Genomic DNA, 23,714 nt, shown 5'->3' on the forward strand with positions numbered 1-23,714 from the left:
AATGCTGCTACTCTCCGAGCCGGCATGTCCAGCTTCGTATCTCCGCTAGGTACCGACACCCGAATTACTCAAATGCAAACGATGGTTTCGACGAGAGTAGAGCCCCCTGACCACTGGTTGGCGTGGGCGATGGCCCAACGTCCCTCCAGCAAAGGCATACTGTAGTGGGGCTCCGCGAGCTGAACAAACGAATAACTCACTTTACTAAGTTAGCGATTGAACCTTTCTGAAAAAAGAGCGGTAGCTCTTTCCACATCAGCAGAGCGGTAGATCTTTTATCCTCACCACTACGATACTCAATTTAAAATTTTGTCTTTACCACCACTCAGTAACTTGATAAGAGACTACACCTCGTTTGCCACACACGCTGCCCACACGACTCTCCGTCCTGAGCAGTGAGCCACTAAAAAGAGCTGATTCATTTCACTGAGTTTTTGATCCGATTCAGAGAGAGAAAGAGCCGTTTTCCCGTCTCTAGGAATATTCTCGTCTATTCATGCCCAGAATGTCAAAGCAGTATTTATTGAAAAATGTAACCTGTAATTAATTTATCGAATAATAAATATATCATTATTTCGATGTTACGCCAAGTACAGTCGTTCCCGTAAAAAACTACAAGAATCCCAAGTATTAGGATCAATAGATCAAGAGCAAATATTTCTTTATTTACCAAAAAAAATGTTAATTTTTGTTGGCTGAATTAAAAGAAGAGTATTTTCATTTCATTACGCAAAGAAAATTAATTACGTTTAAAGAGATAATCAGCAAAGATGCGGGCTCACTTTCTGGATCAAATATATAATATAATTCCATGGCGAATAAAGCAATTTTTTAAATTAAAATCTTAAACATGCTAAACATTTCCCTTTCTCCAGTCCTGTTTTAAAACAAATAAAATCATTATTATTCCTCACATATACATCTTGATATATTGAAGCCGTAAAAAAAGTAGGACATTGCATGAGCGATGCGTATCATTACTTGCAGAACTAAGGCGAAAACCCATATTTTCATCTACTTTGTGACAAGAGTGTGACAAACGAACCTTGAAATGTTTGCAACTCGTATTTTTTCATTTACCGAAGTAACTCACCCACGTACGTGGGAAAATGGCGTGAGATATATTGTCATCTATTACATTAACGTTATTTTCATCTGGGTTCCGCAACTTTTATTCGCATACAATAAAACCCGATATGCAGTAATAACTATAAATCATCGTATGCCGACAGCCGGGGGTAAAAGTTTCGGGCCTAAGGGGTTATACGATCGCTCACGGACCGGGCAATAATATTCATCTTTTTACACATCTCGGTCGAGTTGTCTATTATGAGCGAGATTGTAACGGTTATAAAAGAAAAAAAGGACAATCCTCCCGTCGCACTCACTATGAATCAATTCTTTTTATTAATGATGCAAAGAACCCTCTCTGGGGTGGATTCACTAAACTTAGGGAATATAAAATTACATAACCTGTTGCTCCTTTTGAATAAACAACGGCATTACACCATTTTCTCTTAGATCGACTCTAATATGAGAATTTTTTAATATTTTCAGTTACAATCTATAAACTAGGCACAACCAATTCGTTCAAAGTGTGAAATGCTGTTTGGTCTTTTCCAGTCAGATGATTTTCAAAGAATTTAACTACCGGCTGGACTAGTTTTGCGTTAGACGGTACAGTCGTTAATGTATAAAACAGAACAACAATGACATATCGAAGCAAAGACGTTCACCCTCATCATCCAGACTGCATGGTGTAATACTAGACAAAAGTATTTATTTAGAAATCGTGAGATGCGGTCTGGTGTGATAGGTTTCAGAAAAACATTTTCTTTATNGCCCTGAAGATGATCTCAATAAAGATCGAAACGTTGGCACGATAAAGAAAATGTTTTTCTGAAACCTACATCTCACTATTTCTAAATAAATATCGATTAATGGTCACTAATCACCACACATTACTAGACAAAAGAATACCATGCAGCAACATGCTTCAGCTACCCAAGAAAGTTAAAGAACTGATGAGTCAGAAAAGGAAAGGAGAAGAAGACAACTATCTGACCAGAAAACAAAAACGTCTTTAAACAATATGACCCCAAAAAACTAAAAGAAGGTTAACCCTTCTTGCCCCAAAAAAATCAGTGTTGCGAATATACGGTACATACACTGACTGATGGTTTTTTATTTTCTCGATAAAAGAAAATTCTACACTCAATTTGTCTCATTGTTTTTACCAATAAATATTTGTTTATGCTATGTTTTAAAATTGGAATATCAATTAAAGGTAAACACGCTTCAACTTCAAAATGCCACTTAGTACTGAGGATGTTTGCGTGTGATACACACATACATGATGATGGACGTTCAGGTATGCTGCTATTTCAAGAAACTGGGTCCTACCATAAAAGGCCCGGTTCTGGAAGCCAGGGAAAAGAGAACCACGGAATGACCGTTTCTTGACTTTGACAATTTTACGAACCTTACTTTTGTTCAAGCGATTCATCAGCTCCAGGAAGTTCGAGATGTCCAAATTGCTGAACGCACTGCTCGAAGAAGATTAAATCAGTATGGACTGATGGCTTTTCGCCCCGTAAGAGGACCTGAATTGACCAGGACTCACGGAGTTGCACGGCTCGCATTTGCTCGAGAACACGGCTATTGGCTTTAAACGATTGATCTGCTGTACTTTTTACAGGTGAGTGTAGATTTGCTCTACGATCTCCAGATGGGCTTGAAAAAGTGTGGAGAAGGCGAAATGAAAGGTACGAAGCCTTGAACTTCATCGAACATTTATGGGATAACCTCAAAAGACGCATAAGAGCACGTCCATCACTTCCTGATACACTCCACTATGTTGAAAGGACTCTTCAAGGAGGGCTAACCTCCAGCAAAGAGGCATTTCCAGACTGGTAGAAAGTATGCCTAGGCGTCTTCGAGATGTAATTAAGGCAAGAGGTGGAAATACGCGATATTGAAATATTAATTAAAAATCTAAAACAAAGTTAAAACAAATTTTATCTGTCCGTCTTTTTTATTTACTTTTTTTTTCATTTTCCTAAGTAATTTACATTTTTTACTTTTCTAAACAAAGGGTCAATTATTAAACATTAAAAAAGTGACACTTTGATTAATATATAAAAAGAAATACAAATCAATTTATATTACAAGTGGGTGGAATTTTTTGCCTGTCAGTGTATATGTTATGTCCAACAAGGCTCTTCACCCCACCGCTGTAACATGTATCAATTGTTATATTAAGCAAACATAAAAAAAAAATCATATCCAGTTTATAATTTAGCCCTTTTTTTGCCCAAAGTTACGTCAGAACAATGCCGACTTTAGCAATTTGGTTTAAGGTTAGAAGAAAATCACATAAGTTTGGGGCAGGCGCAGTGTTGTTCCAGCTCTGTTTCTGTATATTTGCAACACTGATATTTTTGGCGCCAATCTGAACTATCACTAAACATTTCCCGCCAACCTTTTAACAAAATTGCTAATGTTGACGACGAGAATCTAACACGCTAGCCACTTAGCCTGTTAGTAATTCCACTACCATTCCAGATAATTCTCCACGTCGACTGAAATGCCGATGGGCACGTATTGCCCTAGATAGTAAAGAGTTGAACACTTTATTGAGAGAGCGATGAACCACTCTGAAAAAGCTCTTATCTCCACCACTCCGATTACAACCCTTCAGCGATTGCTGCTCAATTTTGGATTTTGCCTGTACCACACTCAGTAACTTGACAAGTGACTTCATCCCTTTGCCTCCTCCGGCCACTTTCCCCGATCTTCGCTTGAAACGCTCTCTGCTCTGAACACTGGCGGTGAGCCACAAAAAAGAGGTGAATCATTTCAGTGAGCGGTTTTGATCCGATCCTTAAAAAGCGTTATTTTTGTCATCTCTATTAAAGGGTTCAGTAAATAGGGGTATTCACGATCTTTGTGTTAACCCTGTTAACTCTGTTAGGTCCTGTTAGAATCGGCTAATTAATGTAGCTCGATCTAACAGGCCAGGGCCAATGTTAGATGTTAGGTCGAAAATGTAGTCACATTGCTATCCGTTAGGGCGTAGGTAATCAACATGGCAGCCAACAGCTGTGTTTTGTTTACACGTATTTTTATTCTTAAATACGCGTTAATTAAATCAGACCAATAAATTTCTTTTGTTAATTTCTGGTCTGTCCTTATATTCTCATTCATAGTAGATACATCCCGTCTCCTATAAAGTTGTAGGCTGTTAGAAGTTAGGATACAAGTTAGGTATTTCGATACGAATTGAAGCGTGTCATTTGTTAGTACTTTTCGAGCGCATAGTAGCATTTTGAATGAAAGAGTTGATTAATTTTTCTTTTTTATTAACTTCTGGCATCTTACAATTTAATACAAAAGAAAGATAAAACAAACAACAAGCCTTTGAGGACTGTTATAGCTTTATTTTTGGTTCTACCAATCGCCACGCGCAGCATTGCGGAAAAATTAACGTTTAACATGCTAAGAAAAGAAGGGGGCGTTCACGATCTTACTGGACATTTCTCTATTCCAGTTAACATGAGTTAACATCTTACAAACATCGTGAATAACCCTAATGACTCATTAGTCAATTTAAGTAACATTTTAAAAATGATCTCAATTTTGATGCAAAAAGGTCGTTTTTTCCGAACAAAATGTGTTTTCTCGACGTAGTTAGAAAACCAATTTTGTACTCCGTTTACAGTCTACTACCACCCAATATTTTTGCATCTCAATGCGAACCAACCTACATAGATATACATTCGTAAACATTGTCGTAATATGATTCCATAAATTATGTTACTTATGCAAAAGGTGGGTGGTGTTACTGGGTCTTCGAGTGGATGTACTCATTTTGAACAGATCGACACTGATCAGTTTACAGGGTCCGTCTAATGTCGCTGCTGCTACGTGTCATCAAACGCGTTTCGGATTCGCGATCTTCCGTAAGGAACACCTGTTCCGGGTAAATAGACAAATCCAGTAATGTGGATTACATAACATTGTCGATCTGTTTACGTACAAAGCAATCATTGCTTCTTAAAACGTCATCTTAGAAAATAAATATCTCGATAAGAAATACAAATGCGGTTTATCATTCACACAATATGTTAAAATATAACACAAAACACGTGACATAAGTGGCATAATCAACATGTTTTCAAATTAATAATTTTATTTTTTTAAGTTTATGGATTATTATTAAGTTATGGATTAATATTAAGTTATGTTATTAATAGGAGCTTATAGGGAGCGTCGGAGGCCTTAACGGTTTAGGCGTTGCCACGGCGCTCATCACTGTAAGTTAAAATACCCTCGTTAAAAAATAAACTTATCATTAACTTATTTAGAGCTATCTGTAAACAATGTGATTTCTTGGGGTCTTCGACTGTAATCACTTTACATTCACTCTAATAAATACGTTTATCCTGAATATATACAAAAGGATACACAAAACGAGATACCAAGTACTATGTACAAAAACAGAAAAAATATTGCAGATATACAATACTTTCGGTATTATTTCCTATAATATTACTTTCTATATTTCTTAGGAGTCAATCAATTGCAATAATTGAAATTTTTCAATATTAATTGTTACAATTATTACTAAAATCTTTTTAATTGCTAATGAATAATTGAAGCGAGGAACACACCCGATACAACGCGACGTTACCCGATGCTACCCGATTCACATCCAATGTCCAATTTTCCATAAGATTGTATTACCTTCGTGCACATCTGCCCAATGCCACGCAACGCTAACCTCCTCTGCGCTACGCGATGCAGCCAAGTTACCCACTGCCCAGATTTTCGTCGAGTGGCATCGAGTACAGTCGAAGTCAAAAGAACAGGACACTCATACTTTTATTCAAACTACATGTATTATTGCCGTTATATTAATAACATACTTATGTTAATATAAATCAAATTAACCGAGATCAAAAATTCATTAGTTTTTTTTTTTTATTAATTTTTAATGGTTTGGTAGAAAATTGATCAAAACACCGGAATACCACTTTTTGATATAATGAATTTAACTAACAATTTATTAAACGGTTTTACTCATAAAATTTAACTAACAATTTATTAAACGGTTTTACTCATAAAATTTAACTAACAATTTATTTCATGGTTTTGCTCATAAAATTATACCGTCTTCGTCGAGTAGTGTCAGAACAGAACACTCATATATTTTGTACTTTCTTTCAAACTATATGTAATTTTGTCGACATACTAATTACAACATTCTTATGTTAATGTAAACCAAATTAAACGAGATCAAAAATTCATGATTTTTAATAAAAATTATTTAATTATGATGGTTAGGAAGAAAATTTATCAAAACACCGGAATAACATTATTTAAAACAATTAAGTTTAACAAACAATTTATTACATGGTTTTGCTCAAAATAATGCATTAAGAACAAAAGTGGCGTTGCGATTGCGATATTGATTTGTGATACCCGATGTGTGATTGTACGTGGCGTGCGCGTGGCGTCGCAAATATGTGCACACCCTACCAAAACGAGACAAGGCGTTGGGTGGCATCGCATCGGGCTTAATGCTCAAAGCTGGAAAGTTGGCTCGCGGAGCGTTGAAACTTGAAGCGGCGAGAACGCATAATGGCGGACTCAGGACAGCATGGAGAGACGAATCAGGAGAGCGGAGGGCGTTTGGAAGGAAGAGCTGTGAGCTACGAAAAAGACCTGATTCTTTTCACTGAGTGAGCAGTTTTGATCCAATTCTTAAAAAACAGCGATTTTTCCCATTCCCTCTTCTCCAAAACTTTCTAAAATTATGCCAAGTCGGTTTTCCCAATCGGTTTTGAATACCGCACGAAATTTCAAGTTGGAAATCTCATTACAGTGGCCTCAAAAGTGTACACAAATTTGGAAAATGTTAGGTCAGGACATGGCGGGGACTTTTGCTGTTTCAATGAAATTTTCCTAATTAAATGGAGGATTTATTAAGTTTAATCTACGTGTCCGTCGTGTAATAAGTTGAAAAAAGTGATGAAGTTTTTTTTTAATCAACCTACTCAATAATTACAATTAATTAAGGTTTTGTTGAGATGAAAAAAAGCTAATGGCACGAGAGGGATTCGAACCCACGACCTTCGGCTTGATACGCCGCTGCTCTACCACCTGAGCTATCGTGACCTCGATCCACTCGGACATCAACTCCCCATCTCAACCCCACCTTATGAGTTTTCCCTCCATTTTTCCGATGCCATTTTTTGATGTCGATGTGGGTTCGAATCCCTCTCGTGCCATTAGCTTTTTTTCATCTCAACTAAAAACCTTAATTAATTGTAATATATTAATTGGTCAAGCGGACCACGAAATTAGTGAATTTAACTACTCAATAATTAGTCAAAAACCTCTTTAGACAATGTTTCGCCCTATCTGCGAAAATGACCCAAATACATATTTTTTATTATACCATTATAAATCTGTTTAATTTATCGGTTACATAACTTACTTTGCTGTTAAAAAGTTAGCGTGTCAACAATTAATCTTCACTAGTAATCCATTACAATTAAAGTCATATTTTCCTATTATGATTTGACAGGAAGAAGACTATTCAACGCCATTTGTCTTGGGCGGATCTCTAATTAAAATATTCTCTTTCGCGGTTGATAGCCTACTAAAAGTTATATTTTGATTAATTGGATTAGTTGAGAGATTCAAGTTTATTGTGCAAAAGGGAGATAATGATATTCTGATTAACAACAACCACAGTCGCCTTTCGAGGAAATGAGCTTTTTCCAACAGTTAACTGGAATCTCCCAAACGAGTTCATCGTGAAACTCTCAATTATTGACACGGGGGTGGAAAGGATAAAAGTGTTCTTATTGGAATCTGGTCGTATTATGTGTTTTCCCGAATCGCAAAAGCCGATCGTTCATCCCATCCCAATTCCAGAAATGTGTAAACAGCTCTCTTTGAATTCTCCCTTCTACCTCTCTGAGAGTATAGACGTATCGAAATAAATGCCTGAATTTAATTGTTAATATCGTTTTTCTTTATAATTAGCCAACTCATAGTGTAACTCTATATTTAACATTTGAACTAGAGATCACAAAAACCGCTCTTTTTACAGATCGGATCAAAACCGCAATCCTTATGTCAGGTGTCTAACGTTCCTTGAAGAAATGTCGATTTGGGAGGCTGAAGAAAACGTTCTTCCGTACATCCTACGAACTGATGAAATCAAGTGGGCAGAAGAAAATCCGAGAATTTCGTATTCTTGACATCATCAGGTGGTTGACAGTGTGAACGTTTGGTGTGGACTTCTCGGAAATAAATTAATTGGACATTACTTCTACGAAAATAATTTAAATGGTGCTCACTTCCTCAATTTTTTGTTGGTTTTACCAACACTATTGGATGATGTTCCTCTGGGACAATAACAAAGCATGATTCTCCAGCTTTACGGATTCCCCGCACACAATTCTTTGCTGGTGAGACGTCATTTGAACCGTCACTCCCCGGATAGGTGGATAGGACCTCATGGCGCGATCTGTAGGCCTCCTCCGTCACCCGATTTAACTCCACTTGACTATTTTCTGTAGGTCCATGTAAAAAACTGTCTACGCCAATCATAACCCAGCAACCTCAGTTGAAGAACAGCAAAGGATAGAAAATGCTTGTCAATCCATCTCCTTTGACTTTATCGCTCTGAGCACCGGTGAAAAGTGGTTAAAAAGAGCAAATCTTTGCATCTTTACGCAAGGCAGGCAGTTCGAGCATGAAATGTGATTAATAAATACCAAACCAAATGCCTTTCTGCCCTTACTTTGTCATTTTTGACCAATTATCCGATTACACCATAGTTTTCACCTTAAGAAATCCATTAAAATCATGTGTCAGGATGTACAGAGTCGTATTTTAAATTTTGAAATTGAACTGGGCCTGAAAGAGAAATTCAGCCTGGCCATCTAGAAAAGACACCTTATATATAATAACCTTGGAAACTATTTCCACTCTCATAGTTGAGTTAGTGGGAGGAGCTAAGATAACTTGCTAACATTTCGGAATGGTCGGCGACTTTTTAACGATCAGATCAAAACCGCTCACTCAGTGAAATGAATCAGCTTTTTTCATGACTGAAAACGACCCAAGGTTTTAGAGAACATGGGTGGAACAAGTCCTACTTAACGATATTTCATACAAAGGAAGATAACCTGCAAATGAACCATGAAAATACCACAGACATGGGAGTACTTAATTTTTGAATGCCCGATCTTCGAAAGTGAAAGATTCTTCCTAATAAGGAACAGTTTCGGAAGGTGGAAATTAGCAATGTATCCGGCCATGTTCCACAAATTAAGCACACCCACTTTTTGAATGCCCGATCCACTAACTCAAATATGAGGTGAAATACTTTCCAAGGTTCCACTCGGACAAAAACATTGTGCACCGACAGATATATTTATTAGAAAGACCAGTATTAAATCTCCTTATCTTGTTAAAAGTTGCCTCATGCCCACTCACACAAGAACGTGACCCCGAGACCCATTCATTATTTCATTCTGCACCCTCGGCCCACGACTTCAACAGGTTGTCCCTTGAAGTAGACAACGTGATGGCGTATAATAAGTTACGCGTCTCATAACCTGTTTTCAAAAAAAATCATAAATAGATGCTTTATTATTTCGGGAGTCGAATTACCTTTCATCCTGCAGACTCAATTTCCAACAAACCTGGTAAGCTGTTCGATCTGTCTACACTGTATTCGTACTTCGGGCATTGAAATAATTGAACTCTCGACATAGAATATGGCAACTTTATGTTGTATATTTAGAAACGAAAGCAAATAATAAACAGCCTTCGGAATAGACCCTCCATCAATTTGTGTTTAGTTCAGAAGGGTGGATTGTAATTCCATCAAGGCGTTCAACCAACCCTAAAACAAACTTTTTTATTTACCTTAAGCAAATTTATACAAAATTTGTAGTGAGTCTGAACGAAGGAAATGTCGGGATTTGTTGTTTATATAATTATTCGTTTTACGGATTCCGCCTCTTGCTCTAGCCAAAAACCAGATAATCAATCATTTACTTATTGACACAGAAATTGTTAATTTTGTTGAGACCAAACATTCTTTAAAAAAATCCCATTTCACCAATTTAAAAAAACAAAATTGTCAGAGGCGCGTTCCAATCGCTCCCATGATCCAACGTGTTCCCTATCGATAGGGCGTTGCAAGAAAACAAAAACAAAAAGGGATTCCAAGTTTGGAGCTCCGTGAAAAGAAATCATTTCCTTGTCCATCTTCCGGGAGTGCGCCCGCTCCTTTCATAAAAAAATAGATAAATTTTTGTTTGATAAAATCATTAAAATAGGTTTTAAAAAAGGTTTATATATTTTATTTATGCTAAGAGAAGCAATTATGGTCATTTTTCCTGTGGTTTCATTCTTTTCATTTTAGTTCAGAGCAGTTAAGTTTATTTTATTTTTCATAATAAAAGTAATTTTTTTTATGTTCCAAATTTTTTATTTATTTCTTTTCCTCATCAAATTTTAATTTGTAGCCATACTTGAAGCACAAGCCATTTTAGAACTTTCAAAAATACTTTATAATTTCTATATTGGGCGTTGGTCTAACTTATATTTATAATGAAACCAATGTAAATCCCCCTATTTGTAGACACTTATAGGGTCCCATTATATTTTTTCTTTTTTGAAAATTGCAACTACCCACATGCAGTAAGTAACAAACAATAGTATACAAAAAGAAAACAAGTAAATGAACTAAAGAAACAAGTAGACAAGCTCCTACTGATAGCTTTCCATATAATTTACGTAAATTATGCAATCAGTTTGTGTTGTCTTCGCTGGACAGGAGATCTCTGTGCCATTTTCTCTTTAACTCTCGTGGTTTAAAATTCAGCGAACTGTTGGATCGCTGGTGACGGAGAGGTTTTGTGGAATTTACATTATTTAGTTTTCAGATTTTCCCAGGATTTTTGAAGTTGAAACGTTTTGAACTGTTTGGATGTTGGAACGTTTGGCCAAACCCACAAAGTTTCACCACATAAATCCAGGTAGGATATAGTATAGTGGTGTAAATAAGTCGTTTCTTGATATAGTAAATATATCAATAATAGAAAACTGTCAGACGGCACAAAAAAACACAGCTGACTATAAGTCAAATTGAACGTGTTAGGTTTTATTGTACATTGAAGTCAGGTGAAAATGATCCTGTTGGATGTGATTTATTTTCAGACTTTAAAGCCAGAAACACACTTACCCGATGCTACGCCATGCGATGCTACCCGACGCTCTGCGATCCCCACTGTCCAGATTTTCGTCGGGTAACATCGAGTACAGTCGAAGACAAAAGAACTGGACACTCATATTTTTATTCAAACTACGTGTATTATTGTTGTTATATACTTATTTTAATATAAACCAAATTAACTGTGATTAAAAATTAATTGGTTTTTATTTAAAAAATTAATTTTAATGGTTTGGTAGAAAATTAATCAAAACACGAAATACGATTTTTTGATATAATGAATTTAACTAACAATTTATTGTACTCGCTTCGGCGGTACATATACTAAAATTGGAACAGTTTATTACACGGTTTTGCTCATAAATTTAATTAACAATTTATTTCATGGTTTTGCTCATAAAATTACACCGTTTTCGTGGAGTAGCGTCAGAACAGGACACTCATATTTTTTGTAGTTTATTTCAAACTAAGTACATGTAATTTTGTCGTTATATTAATTACAACATGTTATTTTAATGTAAACCAAATTAAACGAGATCAAAAGTTCATAAGTTTTTATAAACATTGTTTAATTACAATGGTTAGGAGTAACTTTATTTAAAACAATTAAGTTTAACAAACAATTTATTAGATGGTTGTGCTCATAAAATTTAACTAACAATTTATTACAAGGTTTTGCTCAAAATAGTGCATTAAGAACCAAAGATGCGTTGCGATTGTGATAGTGATTATTGTGATAAACGCTCTGGACTGTACGCGACGTGTACTTGCGTCGGAAGATGTGCACACCCCACCAAAACGTGGCAAGGCGTCGGGTAGCGTCGCATGGCGTAGCATCGGGTAAGTGTGTTCCTGGCTTAAAGGTTTGCCTTTGACTTTGTTGCGGCTTGCGATAGATTTGATCAGACCTGCAAGAGTCAGATGACACAAAAAACATGGCCGACTGTAAGTCAAATTGCAAGTTCTCTTGAAAACTTAGGTCAGGTGAAAATACCTAGTTGAATTTGACTCATTTTCCGGGTTCAAAAGTTTTCTTTTGATCTGAAATCAGCTGGCGATGGATTTGATCAAACCTGCAAATCAACGTGGCTCTTTTTCATGAGAAAAATTTGTACCAGATTATTTGTATCATTTTCTTATTTCGTATTTCATTTAAATATCATTTGCTTTTAAACTAAAATGACTTTAATTAATTTTAAAACTAAATTAAAACATACACTCATACACAAAAGATCATGCAGTTCAATATATGGGTGCAATGAACTACAACACGGATGACACTACAAGCAATGTAATATACAAAACCATAACTTTTACTTCTGAAAGCGAAAGCAATAACCAAGTTCGCAATATGTCTACCTAGGCCATAGCTAAATCATCGAAACCAACTGGCAGCTTTGCATGCAGTTTGCATACATCCCAACATCAGATAGTTCGCTTCGCTAAACAACATACTATATTGAGACGATATACGAAAATAAATAAAAAGGGAGGTGCAGGTTGAGCAGTGATGCAGTAATCATCACGGATAAGCGCGGAAATAGGAGCTACCACACTTTTTTCGGAGCGGTTTGTCGCTCGCTAGGTAAAGTGACATAACTTTTCATCCGGTCGCGAGCGGAGCCCCATCACTAAACAGTACAATGGCTGCTTTAGTGTCGTCCATAGGATCGCTTGCTCTCGAGGAATCTGGTAGACCAAGGATTTCATGTGGTTTGCGGAGGACCACGTGAAGACACGAAGGTACTGGAAAAGGAATGATCCTGTTCTGAACATGCCGGCTAGGAGTGGAGCAGCGGAGGCTAGTGTACAGAGTACTCTAGGGGTAGAGGATAATTGTAGATATAAGCCTAACTTCGTGCAGATGTGGAAGACCTACACTGCAAACGTCGAAAACTGATATGGCTCAAGAGGTTCAGTCCTAAAATTTCCTCACGTTCGATTGGAAGTGAGGTTTTGAAACAAAGAAACGTGTAAATTTTAATAGGAGTTCGGTAATGTGCAAACGTTAGAGAGCCGAGTAAACGTGATTCTTCTTAAAAAGTGAAAAGGCGCACGTTTCGTTTTTGGAGTCGCCTTAAAAAATTGGCAAATGGCCAAAAGAAACAGAAATTTGGCAACCAAAACGTCTACACTTCAAGACTTCATATCTCTAATAAAAATTGCTAAATCAAAAATAATACTTATCCCGAAATATATCAAACAGAAAAAAATTTGTTTATTCTGGAAACATTGGCTCCAGCAGAAAAGGTCTTAAATAAAGCTAGAAACAGATTGGCACAAAAAGTTTGGGAAATTGTTATTTCTAGGGGACTGCGGGAATTCTCATCTCGTCGTTCCTTTTGTTTTATTTCTTGATGAATATTTATTTTTTGTAAATAAAAAACTATTTTTTTCTACCACCCCTTCTTTCTTCTCCATTTCCATACTTCAACCACCGTTCTATAAATTTAAATTTTTGAACAATTAAGATGCTTTGTACTAAGCAATTTTAAATTAATGTTAAATTAATTCAGGCAAATTTCATCAGGAGGACAATCGTATTTTTTAATACTTCTAATTAAAAATATTAATTACTTTAATACCGTCGCTGTCGCAAACGAGGAATAATTTTTACATCGGGTGGCATTCCTACCCGCTCTCTATATGGAGCCAAGGAGTAACATCTTTCGATCAAGTGAGACACGAATGCTCGTTGCCCTCCTCAAACACAATTTTCATATCGAGTGGCATTCCTACACGCTCTCTATATGGAGCCAAAGGAGTCATGCCACCCTTCTACCTAGTGGGACACAAATATTTGCTGCCTGCCCGAAGACAATTTTCATATCGGATGGCATTCCGCCTTTTTTGCGGCGTCCTCGCCCGTTCAAATTTCAACGCTCCCCGACCCCACTTCCCAGCTTTGAGCATTACTCTACCTCTTATTTATTTAATTACAGGTGATACCCAGTAAAAGACAACATGTTTACAGTTGTGCACTGCGAGTTTTAAAAAAATATGTGTCAATTTCTTTTTATTTTATCTTTAATCAAAATATTTATTTGTAGTTGTTTATATATTTTTGGTACTTGTTTTATTCACTCCTCGAAACAAAAGAAGCAATAAAATCACAGTATTATAAATCTTTATGTGAACGAAACCAAAAACTGTTCGACCCTCTTCGTTAAATTCTTTTAGTTTTTTAATGAAATTTATTATTGGAAATAAAAAAAGAAAGGTTTCATTGTTCGTGATTTATTTTAAATATTCAGATAATCAACGTTTACACTGGCAATGATACACCGAAAATCCGCCAAAGTGTACCAATGGAATTATGGGTGAGATAAATTTGGTGAGCACGAGCTGTAGGCCACGAAAAAGAGCTGATTCATTTCACTGAGTCAGCGGTTTAATTCGATCTTAAAAAGATCTATTTTCCCGTATCAAGTCAGAACAAACAAGGCAAGTGATTCCAAAACACTGGATGATCTCACAACTCGATAAGAGCATTAATTATTTATAACTTCGAATTAGGTATATCAAATTATAAATTACTCTTACATTCAATATGTTCACTTTCACAGTTGTATTGTGTTTAATGAGGTTAACCTCTCGTAAATCGAATTGTTCTATCATTCTTTCTTTTTGATGGTCTTTTTAATTCGATCTTTCCAAAGGTCAAAGAGAAGCAAGTATTAATACCGTCTCCGCACACTTTACAAGTCGTAATGCTTGGGCCATGTGGCAAACGATCGTAAACGAAAGATTGAAATAAATATTTCGTCCTGCAGTGCAAAATGTTCTGTTCCTTCCTAACCAACGACAACCTACAAAAATCGTTCGTAAAACTGCTGTGCTTATTATATTTACATTCAATTTGAATACAGCTAATTTTAAGTCTTGTAAATTCTTTCTAACAATTTAATAATACCGTTCCGCACATGTTTCGAATTTTATAAAGTAGGGTTCGGTACGCCATAATCTATACCCAACTTGATTTGTGTAGGGATAGGGATAAAAGAAGCGGTCACAAAGCTTCTGTACCTCGACCTGAGTAGATCTATTGTGCTCCCCCGTTTTTTATAACTCACCGGCCAGCTACAGGTTGTTAATCAATCTCCATAGCCTTGCCAGCGGCTCTTTAGTTTAGGCTCTTGCTAGTGGTTTTTCCTCTTCTAGTTGCAAGAACCTGCACCTACATAGACCTTCACGGAACATAAAATGTGGCTCCTAGCAGAATCTGCACAGTGTTTGTTCTCCCTATACTGCTAACTGTTGCATGTGCTTTCATAAGTGCCAGTGCTCTGTCAGGAGTCTAACCAGAATCCTGGTTTGGTTGCGGTTGTCTTCCGCTAATCCTTTGTAAGTTTCGCTTCAGGTGCCTCATGCCTGTGGTATTGTTCCACCAGGAAGTTTTTTTCCATTTTTTCCTGTAGGTAACCCGTACAGGTTTGCGGCTACAGCATTAGAACTTTTAAATTTTATTTAATCTTTCTCTGTGAAAATTTTCATAATATACAGTTGGTCAATAAGATTGACTGACCTCAGTAACCAAAGAAAATGACTAAGACATTTTGTAAGCCATTGGCATCATTGTTGTGTGAGATAGACAACATGTTATCTCTCCTGGTGGTCTGGGTTGAGTTATCCGGCCAGTTTTTCAAGTAAGTTGTTGAATTATCATTATAATTTTTACATATGTAATCTGTAATGAAACATTGATCGTAATTAAATAGAGTCCTGAGGAAGGCGTCAGATACAGCCGAAAGCTCCACAGCAAAAAAAAATGTTGGTTTCACCTGCATGGATTCATCCCTGATCTCTTTACTTTACCCAAAAATGAAATAGTACAAATAAGAGAAAAGGAGAAAGAAGTAATGAAGGTAGTATTAAATAAAACTTTTAACATTTATTTTTTAAAGAAAAAATGACAGTATATAATATAATAGGTTTCGTTTTCGGAATAATAATAAAGTGTTATAATTAATTAAGGTTTTTAGTTGAGATAAAAACGTCAATGGCACGAGCGGGACATTTGAAAAATAGCAAAAAGGAGGGAAGATTCAAAACATGGGGTTGAGATGGGAATTTAGTGTCCGAGTGGATCGTCGAGGTCACGATAGCTCAAGTGGTAGAGCAGCGGCGTATCTAGCCGAAGATCGTGGGTTCGAATCCCGCTCGTGCCATTGACTTTTTTATCTCAACTAAAAGCCTTAATTAATTGTAATATATTAATTGGTCAAGCGGACCACGAAATTAGTGAATATAAAGTGTTGTGTTGAAATTGATTTTGTACATATGTATTTATTTTACACCTGTATTTATCTTCTGGTGAATCTTGACAAAATACCGTATCAGAAGTTTTCCAAGATTGTTTGTCTTTTCTACGATTTTGAGTGCAATTTATCAAAGAGATAAGTTATTTTTACGACTATCCTCTTACGAATGTGAACGTGGTTCATTATATCACCGAAACGAAAGCTATAACGAGCTCATTTTATAATGTTTTATGGGATATTAGGGCGTTGTTTAATTTTGGTTTCCTGAAGCTGAGCTTGAAAGCGGCAGCAACGACCGTCCTCTCTTTGTTCTTGTCAGGTCTACACTAATTGACAACACGGTACAAGTTAATATATTTGTTAATCAAAACAGGCAGCACTATCTCATTCTAGTTAAATGTAAATTTAGAAGTTTTATTAATCAGTTTCACTAGTGACAACAATTTACGCCAGGGTAAATTAAGTACTAAAGAGAAAAGTTAAACTTAAGTTTAGTTTATAGTATATTTTATTTATCTAAATTTAAATGTACCAAGTTACCAGTTATAGGGCTCGCGAGCTGATCAAAAGAGTTAACTCACTTTACTGAGCAAGCGATGAACTGCTCATAAAAAAAGAGCTGTAGCCCTGATATGCCCTCGTCTCCGATACCAACCTTTCATCGATTGACGATTAATTTTGAATTTTTTCTCTACCACCACTCAGTAATTTAACAAGTGACTTCATCCATTTGCCTCCTCTGGCCGCTTTCGCCGCTCTTCTTTCCAAACATTCTCCGCTTTGAGCGCTTGCCACCGAAATTCAACAAAAATAGAATTATGGGTAAGACAAATTTGGTGAGCGCGTGCGATGAACCATGCAGTATTGATTCGATCCTTTAAAAGAGCGGTTTTCCCTATTTCTAATTTTTACAAGTTACCCAACTCGAAATAAATTGTTAAGTGTGGTGTTTAGTGACTGTTTGTTAATGACTATTTAGAGATAGTGAGATGCGGTCTGGTGTGACGTAGGTTTAGAAAAACAATTTCATTATAACGTTTCAATCTTTATTGAGATCATCTTCAGGGCTTAACGCGTTTGTTTTCTGTGTAGGTGTCATTATTGTGTGACGTGTTGAGAGTGTCCTGAAGATGATGTCAATAATGATCGAAACGTCATAAAGAAAATGTTTTTCTAACCCTACGTCACACCAGACCGCATCTCACGATCTCCAAATAATCATAAATTATTTCTTTTAAAAGTTATATTCCGAAAATCCTTTTCGAGTTTTCTCTCCCCCTCCTCTCACCCTTTTCTCATCGTTCCCTCTCTCTCTTTCATGTAGATTTGAATTTTATATATTAGTACGATTTGCCAAATTCAAACAATATTCAAACAATCTAGAGTATTTATCAACGTAAGTAATATTTTCTTATTTAAAGAAAATGTCACGTTCTAATTTCAAATTGGCATGCTAGGGACTCTGCTTTGCCAGTGGCATTTTGTTTTGAGGCACATTATTTGAGGAAGAATGTTAAAACCATTTACAACTTATCCTTATAGAAGACACTATTAGGTGAACTACAATGAGAATAGAATATTTGTGTCGTGTTGAGAGTGCCCTGAAGATGATCTCAATGATGATCGAAACGTTACAAAGAAAATGTTTTTCTAACCCCCCACACCAGACCGCATCTCACGATCTCCTAATAATCATAAATATGTGATCTATCTATTCGTTGTTAGGTAGAAAGTATAAATCAATCGAGGGTACCCGCAAAAAAATAAGTAGAGGTAGACAAAATGAAGAGATGATGGTCAACCTTGGACGAGAGATGCCACAAACAGGGATTTGTAGAAGAAGGTAGAAGCCCTTTCTTACAATTCCAGATCAAGGTATAATAGTAATAAATCAAAAAGCTATACTTAGAGATAAATTTCAAAACGTCTTATTACATAATTATTTAAAATACCTATTCATGAAATGATATCTCATCATAGAGCTGTAGTTCAAGAAGCTAGTCATGATATTTTACTTTTAAAATCTTGCTTAAATTCAATTCGTTTACACATTTTGTTGTAATTTTCTTGCCATTGAATTTACACTAGAATGTTCATAAAGTGTAGTGTGATGTTTGGGTAGATCGAATCTGTTCTTATGCTTAGTTCTGTACTCATGAATTGGGATAATAGTTTTAAACTATCTCAGTGACCACAGACTGAATTTGTAGGAGATAACATCCNATATATAAGCTGTCTATATATCCCAGCTCAAGAATCGCTCTCAAAGCTTTGAGAAACCTTTATGGGGCAGGTCCGCATCACTCCATTCACATCCAATGTCTTAACTAACATGTGACATAAAAATAGAATAATAGGCTGTTAGCAGATGAGACTGGTGTACAACTGGTTTCGATCTCTTGATTCCTAAACACGCAGTCAGTTTCCGCACCAAGAAAGTTATCTGTCAGTCAAAACGAAGGCTATAGTGAAGTTCAATAACCCAAAACCTCGTTCTATTCACAATGCCCAACCCGAAACATTAAGGGGAGAGGGGTTTTCAAAGTTACGGGTCATTACACATGTTGATTTAAAAATATTCAAGTAAAGCTGATTAATAGTAAACCACTTGCTTGGACTATCAAATAATTCAGCTGTACGACAGTAGCAATGAGCTTCAACCACGAAGTTGGAGTCATCAGCGTAATTAGTTATGAAGCAATCGGGACACCAAGTTAGGCGGGCAGTTAACATAGATCAGAAACAATAGTGGGCCTGAAATGGTCCCTTGAGGCACTCCCACATTATAATTCTTTATCGAGCCGACCGCGCAGATTGTCATCTTTAATACCCCATGTAGATGCCATCCTTGGATATATGAGCTAAACCAACCACGACCTCTTATATCATAAACCTCCAACTTATTTATGAGTATGTCATGACCCAGGAAGAAGCGTTGAATAAATCCAGGAATGTCCCAACTGGCATAATCTCCCTTATCCGAGTGTACGCATAGGATTTTTTTTTCACGTTATAAAGTGCGTTGTCTGTTCATTTACCTTTCAGAATGTCACGTTAGACTTGGAAAATGATCCAATTTTAAACAGTAAAACGATCATGCATAATGTAAACACTTCTTGTTATTGATTACCTTTCTTATGGTTGGGGATAAACAAGCATGCTCCAAAGTGTCTAGAAATTGACTGCGGAAAGACTAAAAAGATCGGCTAGTATTTAACAATTTGGAACAAGTGCTGTTTTTATTTATTCTAGTTAATTTTTGTTTTTGTGGTTTTTATTTAATGAGAGAATTAAAGGTAAACTGGTGTTGCATTATTTAAATTTTATTTTATAATATTTTTATTTATTAATTGATTTATTTTAGTTAATGTTATATAATAATCTTTCAATTAATTAATCTTTATGTAATGTATATCACGAAGTCAGGATATAGCGTGGTTAGAGCAGCGGCGTATTTAGCCGAAGTTCGCAGGTTCGAATCCCGCTAGTGACACTGACTTTTTTATCTCAACCAATACCTTACATAAAGATTAATTAATTGAAAGATGTTATTTGGTCAATCGGACCACGAAGTCTAATGAAGTTATATAATAATATTATTTTACTGTAAGGATAATAACACGATTTATTAATTGTTCACGGAGATTAATTTTTTGAAATCAAACGGTATGAAATTGGGATAAGTATTAACTCTTAAAACACTGATATTAAACATCGATCTTTAAGGAATATTTCCGAAGGGAAATCTAGTTTGCAGTGTTTTCCTCGTTCCTTGTCCTTTTCTTTAATCCTTACGTAAGTCCCTTCTTACATTTTGAATGAAAATCTCATTTACTTTCTCTGTTGACGTATAACCTTAGGCTTTTCTGCCGTTATTATCCATCCGTTATGCTCTTTGAACGTTTGTCAGCTTGATCATCCTAAGAGAGTATTTTTGTTAATATTATTTCTGTAATATGTAATAGCTTTTCATATTTTTAATCGCGAGAAGCTGAACCTGCTGTTGCTCCACTGTCATATAAATGAGTTGAAATGTGCTTCGACTTCTATCCATCTTCCTTTAGCTTTTCGTCAGAAGGGCTATAAACTAGCCGCTTTAGCGCCCCTTTGTTTTCATAAACCCAGTAATTATTTGTATAATTCTTCCGTCTTTTTAGAATTGTTGAAAATTAAAGCCAGATGAAATTGAAATACTCACTGTCACTGGCATTGTGCCTTATGTTGCAAAATGTCTGAGTGATTGAAGTACTCACCTGAAAAAAAGACAAAACTTGAATAATAAAGGTCATTTATGAAATTATAAAATCAATCCTGTGGTTGAGGGGTTAGGGTATACGCGATGCTCTCACGATATTTCGTAGCATGAGTAGTGACTGAGTGTGACAGTGTATAATATCATGACATTTTTCTCGATATTAAAGACTCAGTAGGGTTCCGACTAGTATTTGTCAAGCTAGCGGGCCTGGGTTCGAATCCCGGCACAGAAAGAAGTATTGTAAACTGGTTTGACCTGTCGTCCAACGAGTATTTGGATGTTAAGTTCTCCTGTATGACAGGAATTTACCTTATCAATCCTGATCTCCTCCATCCAATAGTAATCAAATTCCAAACAAAATTCTAAAATAGATTATTTACAATAAGAGCATGCATTTGTGGGAAATACTGACTACTGAACTGCGGTGTTACAATCCTCGGCAATGGGTTTGGATTAAGTCTATCTTCTAAGAAATTTGAAATCATTTATTAAAAAAAATAATTAAGTCAATTTGTAGGCATATTTAAGATTGCCTTGATTGAACCTTAAAACAGGTCGAAAACTTGGCAGATAACAATTGAATTGGTCTTTTCATCACGACCACCGAAATCCATATTATCCGCCTATAAAAAAGTGGGCGATACATCTAACACTTTAAACTCAAGTTGTCATTTATAAACAGTGAAAATAACAAAGGTCCTTGGATGGAACCTTGAGAGACACCTATTGATAAGAGGAAAAAAGGCATGTCTGCACCACACCCTACAGCCTGTGCTCATTTATTGAAATATGACAAAACAAGCTTACACGCTTAGGAAAGTTTAAATAGAAATATAAGCTTTGACAAGCGAAGAGAAGTTGAGATGTCATTTAGAAAAGTAAAAACAACAAAGGGCCCAGGATAGAACCTTGAGAAACTTCTATTTAAAATAGAAGAAAAGACATGACTTAATCATACAGTGACGCAACTCTATTTTTGCTGTTGCTCACTTGGTCGAGGAGTTCCGCAACTTGGCTGCTTACAGGGAGCGAGTAGCATGGCACCCGACAAAAAGGCAGGCCTTGCGTTAGCGAGTGGGTTGCTGGGATTACTTTAGCCACATTAGCCATCGCTGTATCACATTTTATGGACTATGGAGTTCGATCGATTGTTAGGTGAATTTCGTCTTCTTATTAGTTTGTATTGTCCAAAAGATTTTTATAATAACTTTAGTCTCTCTACTGTTTTAAAGAGTTTATTTAAGAAGATATAGGATAGAAAAATGCCAAAAATAATTGTGCTTATTGTGGGTATGTACTCGTTGAGGTAAAAATTAAGATTACGTTGATTCGCGAAAATACAGTTGTTAACAGAAACCGGGGATGGGAGACATTGCATGTGACAAAAATCAGTATAGAAGCATTTATCTCGCACGGCGGCTGGATCTGCGAGAGGCCGAGTGGAGAGGATCGCATAAATTGTCATATCTCCAGAGCAGTTCAATCAACCGTGGCAGAGCAAGAAATTGTACCGCGCACGATCAAAACTCCGAATCCGATAATTCAGATCTTCCACGGCCGATTGACTTTACCGGCAAACTTCGACCACAAATTTTAAAACCCACTACTAATAGTTGATGTAAATTTGTAGAAGAAGGTACAGAAAATATTTCCTCCATTTCACGGATGTCTTTCAGCTGTTACCGAATGATGACAAAATTGTGAAATTCAATCAGAAGTACCGTTCCATTTTAATTAAGATATTACTTAGCCATTGATAATGTAATTCAAATGTCGTATGTATATATCATATTTTTGGAGTAGAAGTGTGTGAAAGAAAATTCCAGGGAATCAAACCCACGATCGCGGGTCAACTAGCCGAGAGTCAAACACGGTAGCCACTCGGTCTCTTAGTAGTTCCACTACCATCCCAGACATCTTCCAGGTCGGCTGAAACGCCGATGGCCACGTATTGACCTACGTAGAAAACAGTAAACTAACTTTACTGAGCGAGCGATGAGTCGATCTAAAAAGAAGCTCGGTAGCTCTTAGATCTCCACCACTTCGATACCATCCAGCGAGTGCCGCTCAGTTTTTAATTTTCTCTTTACCATCACTCAGTAACTTGTCGAGTGACATCCCTTTGCCTCCTCAAGCCTCTCTCCGCTCTTCTGATTCATCTCTCCAGGCAGTCCAGAATCCGCCTTTCTGCGGCGTTCTCGCCCATTCAAGTTTCAACCCTCCGCGATCGCACTTCCTAGCTTTGAGCATTACTCCAGCACTTATTTATTTACAAGTTATACAGTTACAAGAATTTACAACTTTTACAGATGAGCTCTGCGAGTTTTTGGGAATTGTAGTGTAAGCCGGTCCCCGTCTTAGATTAAGTTGTTGTTAAGAACAAAAAAATTAGTTAAAACGACGAGCAAACACGGATAAAAATTGGAAGGGGCGATCCCCCGGACTGAAACTACTTGAAGTCCCCCACCAATCTGGGAAACATTACTCTGCAATAATTAAGCAGTTGGTCGAAGGGTGCCATCGCATAGACAGGAGCGACATGCTGTATCTCACAAACCAGGGAAACCTAGAAACCTAGTCCTGCAATAATTACCCAGTCGGTCAGATAAATAAGAAAGTTGAACATGGATATTTTCCAAGAACCAGGTAAACATAAAGTTGCCATAGTTGGACAACCGATCTAATAAAGAACTAATATCGACTTATTTAGTACTGAAGGGACCAAAAATTGTAGCGACGTGAGACATCGTAAATCGGGGTTGGGTCAACCAGGTGCGCGACACCCGTTTTCGCCGGTCCACCTGTGGCGTAGGAACGCCCCCGACTTTTGACGCTGTGAAACCAGCCGTTGCAGATCACCGGATCAGGTAGACGGTCGATAAACCGGATGCTGCGAACCTGAAGAATTTAATATATTTTTATTTTCGAACGTGCA

Source organism: Cimex lectularius, unplaced genomic scaffold, assembly GCF_000648675.2.
Source record: "Cimex lectularius strain Harlan isolate CLEC.00 unplaced genomic scaffold, Clec_2.1 scaffold235, whole genome shotgun sequence".
In the NCBI taxonomy this organism is placed as follows: Eukaryota; Metazoa; Arthropoda; class Insecta; order Hemiptera; family Cimicidae; genus Cimex; species Cimex lectularius.